The sequence below is a fragment of the Phyllobates terribilis genome, unplaced genomic scaffold (genome assembly GCF_046119375.1).
Source record: "Phyllobates terribilis strain yellow unplaced genomic scaffold, ASM4611937v1 Scaffold_4__5_contigs__length_816908805, whole genome shotgun sequence".
Classification (NCBI taxonomy): Eukaryota; Metazoa; Chordata; class Amphibia; order Anura; family Dendrobatidae; genus Phyllobates; species Phyllobates terribilis.
The window spans coordinates 685,419,315-685,431,335 of NW_027362764.1; the positions used below are offsets into that span (position 1 = coordinate 685,419,315).

General features: G+C 43.3%; 1 non-coding gene and 2 pseudogenes across 1 annotated transcript; all 3 read left to right on the forward strand.

Annotated features, from left to right (window-relative positions):
- The first annotated feature begins 1,098 nt into the window (after positions 1–1,098).
- Positions 1,099–1,217, forward strand: LOC141267214 (5S ribosomal RNA). Its single transcript, XR_012321225.1, has one exon. It is a non-coding gene; the product is annotated as a 5S ribosomal RNA (ribosomal RNA).
- Positions 1,218–1,838: 621 nt separating this feature from the next.
- LOC141269965 (5S ribosomal RNA) lies at positions 1,839–1,958 on the forward strand (annotated as a pseudogene).
- A 934-nt stretch (positions 1,959–2,892) lies between these two features.
- Positions 2,893–3,011, forward strand: LOC141267413 (5S ribosomal RNA; annotated as a pseudogene).
- Positions 3,012–12,021: the final 9,010 nt, after the last annotated feature.

Here is a 12,021-nt window from a genome sequence, read left to right on the forward strand (position 1 = left end):
CGCCCCGTCACGGCCAGATTGCTCGCCACCAAATGATCCTGAGAAAGGCTGGCCGGGCGATGGATCGGACAGCGTCTACTGGCCATTCCACCTTGGATACGCCCGATCTCGTCTGATCTCGGAAGCAAAGCAGGGCTGGTCTCGGACAGTACTTGGATGGGAGACTATTTTGATGACGTTTTGCCCTACTGCCCAGCTCGGCTAGCATGGAACGGCGCCTTGCCGGACACCGACCTTAAGTAACTTAGATGTTGGAAGCCCCAAGGCCTATGAGCCAGTTGGCAGCTAACTACGCTACCCCGCCGCCTTAACGCAGGCCTGACACCGAGCTCTTTGCCACGGCTAGGAGTGCTTATTGACTCCGGAGCTCGCCGTGTGGAAATGATGGCATTAAAAGCACCCAGGGCAGTGAAGGGGCCAGGCTTTCAGCAGGTGCCCAGGGAAGGATTTGGATGCCGACCGCCTAGCGAGGGCCAGCAGAAGTAACATGTTTCTCTGCAAAGAAGCTTGTGTAACCAAGCCAGACGGCTGACAAAGAGCTAACCTCAGTGCAAGGAAGGCAAGGAAGGAATTGGGGAGGGGGGGGTGATTCCTGCTAGGGCCCTGAAATCATAAAACAGGCAGGAGAGTCTGACGCATGGTGACCGAGAGGTTGTAGAGGCAGATAGGGGGTGTTGTCACGTGCGAGCACGTGTGCATGCTGGCTTGTGTGTGAGAGTGCGCTTCCTAGGTGTGGCGCGCTGCAGACAGTCAAAGGGATTGTTCCCTTTCATTAAAAGTTAATCCCCGGCTGCAGGCTATTAGAATGCAACTAAACGCGGTCTACTCACCCTACCCGGGTCTACCGGTGAGTCTCGCTTCTGCTCCCGGCCTGTGGCATTGGCCGTGAAGCTGACGTTCCGTCGACAGCGCTGCAGCCGATCAGTGAGCTCAGCGGCTCTGAGTGGGGCGTTGTGTCTACAAGACCTTTTAAGGAAGCCAGCAAGAAAATTGAAGAGAAGGGAAAGCACAAAAGGACCTGGTCTTGCTGAGCACTGGAAAGGGTAGCCGGCAGCCAGACTTCAAAGGAGAAAAGCAGCAAGTGAGAGGCTTGTTCGTGCCTACGGCCACACCACTCTGAACTCGCCTGATCTCGTCTGATCTAAGAAGCTAAGCATGGTTGGGTCTGGTTAGTACTTGGATGGGAGACCACCTGGGAATACCAGGTGCTGTAGGCTTTTGCTTTTTCTTTCCTTCCACAAGCAGGGGGCACTCTCTTCTATGCCTTTTTTCCATTCCCTTTCACAAGTGCACACATTCATTCTCTTTTCTTTTTTTCATTTGCTTTCTCTCTTGCGCTATTTCATCTCTGCAAAATACCAGCATCCTTCTAATCACCGTCGGCCTCCAGCATTGTTGCTTCTTTACTTTTAATACTAGGCTCCTTTTCACCAGGACCAGCGTCTCCAGCGTGGCTGGAGGCAACCACCGGTAACCCCAAGCAGAAGACCTTTGCAGGCAACACGACCCTCCCCCCTGAAGAGCAGCTCAAAGTCACTGGCAACCATCTCACCCTCTTCCTTCATTCACCCCTGGACATCTCGCTCCGCCCCCAAGTTACGGGTCCAGCTTGCTCTTTCTGTCACATTACCGCGATGAAGGGTTTAGCCTGCAGAAGACCCTGCGCCGAGACATTTTTGAAGACACCTGATGCGGCGGGTGAATCACTGCTAAACAAACCACACCTGTAGGGACGGCACAGCCTTTGCATGGACCCTTCGGAACCCGCCCCGTCACGGCCAGATTGCTCGCCACCAAGCGATCCTGAGAAAGGCTGTCCGGGCGATGGATCGAGCAGCATCTACTGGCCATACGACTTTGGATACGCCTAATCTTGTCCGATCTCAGAAGCAAAGCAGGGCTGGGCTTGGACAGTACTTGGATGGGATACCTCCTGGGAACACCGGGTGCTGTAGACCATTTTGATGACGTTTTGCCCTACTGCCCAGCTCGGCTAGCATGGAATGGCGCCTTGCCGGACACCGACCTTAAGTAACTTAGATGATGGAAGCCCCAAGGTATCTGAGACAGTTGGCAGCTAAGTACGCTACCCCGCCGCCCTTCACGCAGGCCTGACACCGAGCTCCTTGCCACGGTTAGGAGTGGTTATTGACTCCGCAGCTCGCCGTGTGGAAATGATGGTGTTAAAAGCACCCGGGGCCGTGAAGGGGCCAGGCTTTCAGCAGGTGCCCAGGGAAGGTTTTGGATGCCGGCCATCTAGCGAGGGCCAGCAGAAGTAACATGTTTCTCTGCAAAGAAGCTTGTGTAACCAAGCCATATGGCTGACAAAGAGCTAACCTCAGTGCAAGGAAGGCAAGGGAGGAATTGGGGAGGGGGGGGTGATTCCTGCTAGGGCCCTGAAATCATAAAACAGGCAGGAGAGTCTGACGCATGGTGACGGAGAGGTTGTAGGGGCAGATAGGGGGTGTTGTCACGTGCGAGCACGTGTGTATGCTGGCTTGTGTGTGAGAGTGCGCTTCCTAGGTATGGCGCGTTGCAGACAGTCAAAGGGATTGTTCCCTTTCATTAAAAGTTAATCCCCGGCTGCAGGCTATTAGAAAGCAACTAATCGCGCTCTACTCAACCCTACCCGGGTCTACCGGTGAGTCTCGCCTCTGCTCCCGGCCTGTGGCATTGGCCGTGAAGCTGTCGTTCCGTCGACAGCGCTGCAGCCGATCAGTGAGCTCAGCTGGTCTGAGTTGGGTGTTGTGTCTACAAGACCTTTTAAGGAAGCCAGCAAAAAAATTGAAGAGAAGGGAAAGCACAAAAGGACCTGGTCTTGCTGAGCACTGGAAAGGGCAGCCGGCAGCCAGACGTCAAAGTAGAAAAGCAGCAAGTGTGAGACCTGTCTCTGCCTACGTCTGCACCACCCTGAACATGCCTGGTCTCATCTGATCTCAGAAGCTAAGCAGGGTTGGGCCTGCTTAGTACTTGAATGGGAGACCGCCTGGGAATACCAGGTGCTGTAGGCTTTTGCTTTTTCCTTCCTTCCACCAGCAGGGGGCACTCTCTTCTATGCCTTTTTTCCATTCCCTTTCACAAGTGCACACATTCATTCTCTTTTCTTTTTTTATTTGCTTTCTCTCTTGCGCTATTTCATCTCTGCAAAATACCAGCATCCTTCTGATCACCGTGGGCCTCCAGCATTGTTGCTTCTTTACTTTTAACCACTTCGCGCCAGAGCCTGTTTTTGCCTTCGTGACCGGGCCAATTTTTTCAATTCTGACCACTGTCACTTTATGAGGTAATTACTCTGGAACGCTTCAACGGATCCCTCTGATTCTGAGATTGTTTTTTTGTGACATATTGTACTTCATGATAGTGGTAAAATTTCTTTGATATCACTTGCGTTTGATTGTGAAAAAATCGGAAATTTGGCGAAAATTTTGAAAATTTTGCAATTTTCAAATTTGAATTTTCATGCCCTTTAATCAGAGAGATATATCACACAAAATAGTTAATAAATAACATTGCCCACATGTCTACTTCACATCAGCACAATTTTGGAACCAAAATTTTTTTTTGTTAGGAATCTATAAGGGTTAAAAGTTGACCAGCGATTTCTCATTTTTACACCAAAATTTACAAAAACATTTTTTTTAGGGACCACATCTTATTTGAAGTGACTTTGAGGAGCCTTTATGACAGAAAATACCCAAAAGTGATACCATTCTAAAAACTGCACCCCTCAAGGTGCTCAAAACCACATTCAAGAAGTTTATTAACCCTTCAGGTGCTTCACAGGAATTTTTGGAATGTGGAAGAAAACAATGAACATTTAACTTTTTTTCACAAAACTGCTATTTTAACCTCAAATTTTTAATTTTCACAGGGGCAGCCAGAAAAAATGGACCACAAAATGTGTTGTGTAATTTCTCCTGAGCACGCTGATACACCATATGTGGTGCAAAGCCACTGTTTGGGTGCACAGCATGGCTTGGAAGGTAAGGAGCGCCATTTGACTTTTGGAATGGAAATTTGACTGGAATGGATAGCGGACGCCATGCTGCATTTGGAGAGCCCCAGAGGTGTCTAAACAGAGGAAACCCCCAACAAGTGACCCCATTTTGGAAACTAGACCCCTCAAGGAACTTGTCTAGATGTGTGGTGAGCACCTTGAGCCCCCAGGGGCTTCACAGAATTTTATAATGTTGAAGTGTGAAAATAAAAAAACACATTTTTAACACAAAACTGCTACTTTAGCCTCAAATTTTTAATTTTCACAAGGGCAGCCAGAAAAAATGGACCCCAAAATGTGTTGTGCAATTTCTCCTGAGCACGCTGATACCCCATATGTGGTGCAAAGCCACTGTTTGGGCGCACGGCATGGCTTGGAAGATAAGGAGCGCCATTTGACTTTTGGAATGGAAATTTGACTGGAATGGATAGCGGACGCCATGTTGCATTTGGAGAGGCCCTGAGGTGCCTAAACAGAGGAAAACCCCAACAAGTGACCCCATTTTGGAAACTAGACCCCTCAAGGAACTTGTCTAGATCTGTGGTGAGCACCTTGAACCCCCAGGGGCTTCACAGAATTTTATAATGTTGAAGTGTGAAAATAAAAAAACACATTTTTAACACAAAACTGCTACTTTAGCCTCAAATTTTTAATTTTCACAAGGGCAGCCAGAAAAACTGGACCCCAAAATGTGTTGTGCAATTTCTCCTGAGCACGCTGATACCCCATATGTGGTGCAAAGCCACTGTTTGGGCGCACGGCATGGCTTGGAAGGTAAGGAGCGCCATTTGACTTTTGGAATGGAAATTTGACTGGAATGGATAGCGGACGCCATGTTGCATTTGGAGAGCCCCTGAGGTGCCTAAACAGAGGAAACCCCCAACAAGTGACCCCATTTTGGAAACTAGACCCCTCAAGGAACTTATCTAGATGTGTGGTGAGCACCTTGAACCCCCAGGGGCTTCACAGAATTTTATAATGTTGAAGTGTGAAAATAAAAAAACACATTTTTAACACAAAACTGCTACTTTAGCCTCAAATTTTTAATTTTCACAAGGGCAGCCAGAAAAAATGGACCCCAAAATGTGTTGTGCAATTTCTCCTGAGCACGCTGATACCCCATATGTGGTGCAAAGCCACTGTTTGGGCGCACGGCATGGCTTGGAAGGTAAGGAGCGCCATTTGACTTTTGGAATGGAAATTTGACTGGAATGGATAGCGGACGCCATGTTGCATTTGGAGAGCCCCTGAGGTGCCTAAACAGAGGAAACCCACAACAAGTGACCGAATTTTACAATCTACTCCTCTGTATAAATTAATCTAGTGGTGGGAAAATAAGTAGATAGGTAAATGGTCACTAAACCCATAGATGAATTCCCACAGAGGTGTCATTTCTATAATGGGGTCACTTCAGGGGGGATTATGCTGTTCTGGCACTTTTCAGAGTACCAGAGCTAAAGAATCCCCCCTGAAGTGACCCCATTTTGGAAATGAAACCCCTCTAGGAATTCATCTATGGGTTTAGTGACCATTTTAACTCAATGGATGATTTCCAGAAACAAGCACGCAATGGAAGGTTTAGATTCTGGAGAACCCCCCCTGGAAATTAAGTGAGCTCTACTCGAATGTGTCATTCACTAAATGAACCAAATATTTGAATGACAAATTGGGATACATTTTTACAGTTTAAAAACGTGGTTCTGTGTGGAAGATTTTAAAGCAGTCAGTGACGCATAAGGCTGGCAATGATGGGCATTGTGGGCAATAGTAGCGGGTATCACGCCTCATTCCTCTCTTAGTACATACACGACATCTTTTCTGGGGGTTCCTTCTTGTTTCCGTTGCTGGAATAAGTGCAATAAAATGTCGCTCAGTGAGTCTTTTCACATCCTCAGATTCTAATGGATGAGCGGGGCTAACACTTTGAAAGACAAGATTTTCAATTACCTTTTCTTGATAATCAAGAAAAGGATCTGAATTTCCTGCTTTTTTGTACAACACAAAAGAATTGTATGTGGCCACCTGAAACAAATAAATAACCAACTTTTTATACCAGGTATAGGACTTTCTTGATACCTGGTATGGCTGTAGAACCTGGTCTGCAAGGTCCACACCCCCCATGTGTTTGTTGTAGTCAATGACTGACACAGGTTTTTGCTTCGGAGTGGTGGATCCTAGTTCTACAGTGGCCCTTGTGGCATCTGTGTGGATCGAGCTGAGGACAAAAATATCCCTCTTATCCCTATATTTCAGGGCAAGCAGCTCTCCGTTGCGTACTGCCCCTTTTGAAACTTTTGGTTGACCAATGGTTGTGGAAACCCCTGACGGTTTTTACGGATGGTCCCACAAGCCCCGATGTTGTGTTCAACCAGACTTTTAAATAGGGGTATGCTGGTGTAATAATTGTCCACATATAGATTGTAGCCTTTTTGAAAAAATGGACTTATCAGCTCCCAAACAATTTTTCCAGATGTACCCAGATAAGTAGGGCATCCTGGTGGGTTTAGTTGGCTATCTTTCCCCTCATATATGCGAAAAGCGGATGTGTATCCGGTTGAACTTTCGCACATTTTATAGAGCTTTATTCCAAACCTTGCCTTTTTAGATGGGATAAATTGCTTGAGGTGCAGTCTTCCTTTGAATTTTACAAGGGACTCGTCTATAGAAATATTTTGTGTTGGGGTGTAGAGGCTTAAGAATTTTTCTGACAAATTTTCAATGATGGGTCTAATTTTATATAACCTGTCATGTTCTGGGGCATTTCTGGGCAGGCATTGACTATTGTCGTTAAAATGCCAAAACCGCATGAGCATTTCATAACGGGTCCTAGGCAGAATGACTGAAAACATAGGGGTGGCTTGAACAGGGTGGTTGGACCAGTAGGATGGAATGCTTGGTTTTTTAACAAGCCCCATGGCAAATGTAAGTCCTAAAAATTTTTTTATTTCCGGGACATTAGTTGGTGTCCATAAATTTGCCCTAGCATAGTAAGATCGGGGATTCTGGCTTATGAATTGGGACGCGTATAAATTTGTTTGCACGACAATATGCTCTAGCAAGCTGTCTGTAAAAAACAAATTAAAAAAATGAATTGGTCCAAAATCTTCCACCTCCACATTTATAACAGGAATGGCGTTGAAGTCAGGGCTGAATGGAGCAGCCGAATCTGAAGCCTCCCATCTGGGAAATGCTAGATCATGTGGCAACGCCCCTTGTACACTGGCGTGCGCCAATTCACTAGTAGCAGGGACAGCGCTTGTACTGGGCAGTGTTCCCTGATTTGGAGACATTTCTCCAGTAGCGCTATTTGCCCCTATTGCTGTACTGGTCCTTGGGCTTGAGGATGGAACAGAATCACTGCTCATTTCTGGGCTCTCAGTGTCGCCGCTACTATAGCCCTCAAAATCCATATCTCCATCTGAGATTGCGCTGTCATCAGTGTCAGAACACAGCAGGGCATACACCTCCTCTGCGGTATAAGTCTGACGGGCCATTTTATTTTTATATTTTTTGACTGAACTGAACGGACCGGACTGAAAGGACGGGACCGGACTGGACTGACCGGACTGATCTGACAGGACTGACTGACTGATGTGACAGGACTGACTGACTGATCTGACAGGACTGACTTACTGACAGATCTGACAGGACTGACTGACTGACAGATCTGACAGGACTGACTGACTGACAGATCTAACTGACTGACAGATCTGACAGGACTGACAGATCTGACAGGACTGACTGACTGACAGATCTGACAGGACTGACTGACTGACAGATCTGACAGGACTGACTGACTGACAGATCTGACAGGACTGACTGACAGGACTGACTGACTGACAGATCTGACAGGACTGACTGACAGATCTGACAGGACTGACTGACAGATCTGACAGGACTGACTGACTGACAGATCTGACAGGACTGACAGATCTGACTGACAGATCTGACAGGACTGACAGATCTGACTGGACTGATCTGACAGGACTGACTGATCTGACAGACTCACTAACCCTAACTCTTACTTTCTTTTTTATTTTTATTTTTTTTTACTTTCACAGTGGCAAGGCTGACAGCTCTTGTCACACTGTTTCTCCTCTGCTCTCTCACTGAGATCGGAGGAGAAATTGCATTTATCAGGCAGATCGCCCGGGAAAGTTTGTTGCTAAAACAAACTTCCCTGGTGATCTCTCTGATTGGCTGGTGTGACGCTGACATCATCGAGACCTGAGCCAATCAGGTCTCGATGATGTCAGAGGTCACAGCACCGGGATCCCCGCCGCTGACAGGTATGTGGGGGGTCCCGATCGCCGACCACCGGCTGTCCCTATCTTTTAAATGCCGCGATCGCTATGGATCGCGGCATCTAGAAGATAGGAACAGGTTAACATCATGGGGACCTGATCCAATCAGGTCCCCATGATGCCACATGTCAGAGCTATCGCTCTGAACCGGTACCGCAGAGCTAGCAGGACTCTGGGGTTCCTGAGCGCTGCGGGACCACCCACCGTTTTTAAACGTCGGCGCTGCACAGAGCCCAGGCAGCGCCGACGTTTATGTACAGTGGGCGGTCCTGAACCGGTTAATACTAGGCTCCTTTTCACCAGGACCAGCGTCTCCCGCGTGGCTGGAGGCAACCACCGGTAACCCTAAGCAGAAGACCTTTGCAGGCAACATGACCCTCCCCCCTGAAGAGCAGATCAAAGTCACTGGCAACCATCTCACCCTCTTCCTTCATTCACCAATGGACGTCTCGCTCCGCCCCCAAGTTACGGGTCCAGCTTGCTCTTTCTGTCACATTACCGCGATGAAGGGTTTAGCCTTCAGCAGCAAGTGAGAGGCATGTGTCTGACTACGGCCACACCACCTTGAACACGCCCGATCTCATCTGATCTTGGAAGCTAAGCAGGGTTGGGCATGGTTAGTACTTGGATGGGAGACTGTAAAATAATACTCTTCCTGTATTATTTTTTTCTTCTGAGGACTTCTCAAAGTATCAATATCACGATATTCTTATAAAAAAATGTATCTATTTATTCTTGGATTGTCCATTAAAAAGAATCAGATTGCAGCAGGTACATACAATAATTAGTTATAAAGTAATTGTCCATTTGTCCATAATTAGCTTAATTGTTTAATTGCTGAGATTCACCCATCTTTCCTTGGATCCTGGCTGGTAAATCATGTCTTTGTCCAGCATGTGTCCAGGCCTACATGTCATCTGCTTCTCAGCATGAAGATTCTGTGTCTTGTGGGGTGGGCAGAGCAAGAGAGCCCCCCCTTTCTGTACCATGGGCTTTTATAGCCAGTCATATGGACACCTGTTCTACATATGGTAGTGAACCAAAAATACACACACAAATAGCGCATGTCATCTAGACACGATGGCTGAGGCATAGAACTCAGAAAAATGATTATCGATTAACATTCCAAATGAATTTCCATAATTAACCATTTAACATTTCCCCCTTTTTGAGAATAAAAGGACTTTAACTGAAATTTCTCAAAAGAAGATACATTCATCAATCATTTTTTCTTTCCTTCTTCCTTGGCAATATCATTAAATTTCCATAATAATAATAATAGTAATAATAGTATCAATATCGGATTATTGTTATATAATGATGTGAATTCATGTTATGGTAAGCCGTGACTAATATTCATTTAATATGTATAATTATACTTCCCTATATCTAAATTGAAGCAATCGCGGGTTCAATCGTCATCATCTGATGTCATCGGGTCGTCGTCTCGTCTTCTTCTTGCTTCTTTTATAACACAGTCTTTAGATGAAAACTCCTTTGAAATAAATTACAGCATGTAGATATTGTACAGTCCATAATTGTGCTTATTATTGTTCAGTCCATAAACTGTACTCTTTATTAGAAAGATCATGTGTGTCAGTTGATAAGAAAACAAAGTCCATGGATGAAATGTAGCTTTAATATCTGTGCACTGTCACTTGGACTTACGTTGGATCGTCTTTGGAATCTTCCGTGTGTCTGCACTGGTCTCGTGTCACTTTTGGAACAGATGTGACGTCTTTGGTCAGTAAAGCAAGGGTTAACTTGACACTTTCCTGCTTTATATAGCACCATAACCAGTACTCAGTCCTTTATATACAGGACACATATGCCAGGTATTACCTGTTCACCAGCTTTCATTGAAGCGTTGCAGGTGATAAGAAACCACTGGAACGTGATGAAACTTGAACACAACACAGTACATATAGGATCATCGTCCTCTGCCGTCCTGGTGATCAGTGGTGTGAATTGTATTGTATGTAATGGACACAGTCTATTATAACACTCAGCATTCACACCTGTTACCTTCTGAGACGTCCGGATATCAGTTGCTTCTTCTAGTAACTTTTGAGAATCTCTTTGATTTATAAAAATTAAAAGTCTTTATTAAGATAGAATTCATAATTGCGATGTCTTGATTGAAGTCTTCATTCCCTAATCTGATACCAAATCTGGCAGTTTTTCCTAACCTATAATATCACAGCGTACCATAGCAATCAGTAATATCCATCTAATTATTATCAAAATATTAAAATAAATTATGTTTGGAATAATAAACAATAATAGATAATAATTCATTATCAATCACGTTCTCCATATGATAGAACATTTTTATGTCATAGGTGTAATTACCTTTTCCAACCCATAGGTGTCAGTGTATTTTGAAAAAACAAGTTTTTATATCTTTATTAAACCAATAATATCAAAGAATGTATACTCCTGAACCAAAATGAATAAATATATGAATGTATGAATGAATGAATGAATGAATAAATGAATGAATGAATTGTTGTGTTTACTCAGAAAAAGTAAACATTTTTTTCCTTAGCAATATATATTTAATGAAGCAATACTCTTGTATTAGACATTACTTTTTTAAATATTAATGTGTTTTCTCAATTGAGATATTGAACTGAAGTAAAATCAAATGAGAATTAAAAAATGAAAAAATAGAAAAATAAGAAGTATAAAGTAAGAATAAAATTTTAAAAATGAAAAATAAAATTAAGAGTAAAAATAAGAATAAAAATAAAAATAAGGCCTTTAAATTTTAATGACAAATGCAGAGTAATTATATTCTCCATAAAAAATACCCTTATATCTCCATTATCTGGATGATTTCATATTTGTCATAACCTTGTACCACCAAAAAATATTAAATTATGCAACTTTGCATGTAATACCCTTCTTAATTATACCATAGTACCTTATTATTATTTCTTCTTTATTAAAATGTGTGGAAAATAAGTATTGATCAAAAGTGATTATGTAATGAGGATCAAAAACACATTTTCCCCCTTAATACCAAAAATATTATTTTATAAAATTTATGTATATATCAGAACCAAATTAAAAATAATTATTCTTCTAGAAATATTGTGCATAAATTTCATATCGATGAGTAGCATAGATTTGACTAAAGAGAGGTGTGTACCTATTTAGGTAACCATTAAAAATAATATTATAGTTATTCAAGAATATTATCATGTGGAAAATTATTCTAAATATAAATTTGCTTTGTAAACCATTTTGATGTGTGGTTGCCCTTATCCACTATTAGTTAAATCAAGAAATAATAATTATTAAAGAAATATAGAAATATATATATGTAGATACTGTAATACCTAATTATGTATTATAATTTCCTCAGAATTAAATATATTTTTGTACCTTCACATAAAGAAACATTTTTTTTTTTTTCAAACATACAAACATACGAGGCCTCTGTCACATCAATCACACTTAGCAGCTGCTGATTTACTCATCTGTCACCTTCACTCTGACATTCACAGATCTGTTCAACTCAAACATTCCACATATGAAGTTTTAGATATATATATATTTAACCCAAAATTGTTGTATCCCAATTTATTAATGCGCATTGCCATATCAATTGAATATCTTTATATTTCTTTGAATATTCCCCAAGTACATATTATATAATATGAGAGTAAGTCACTGGAATTTCAGACACTTGAAAAAACTCTTGTCTTAGATTCT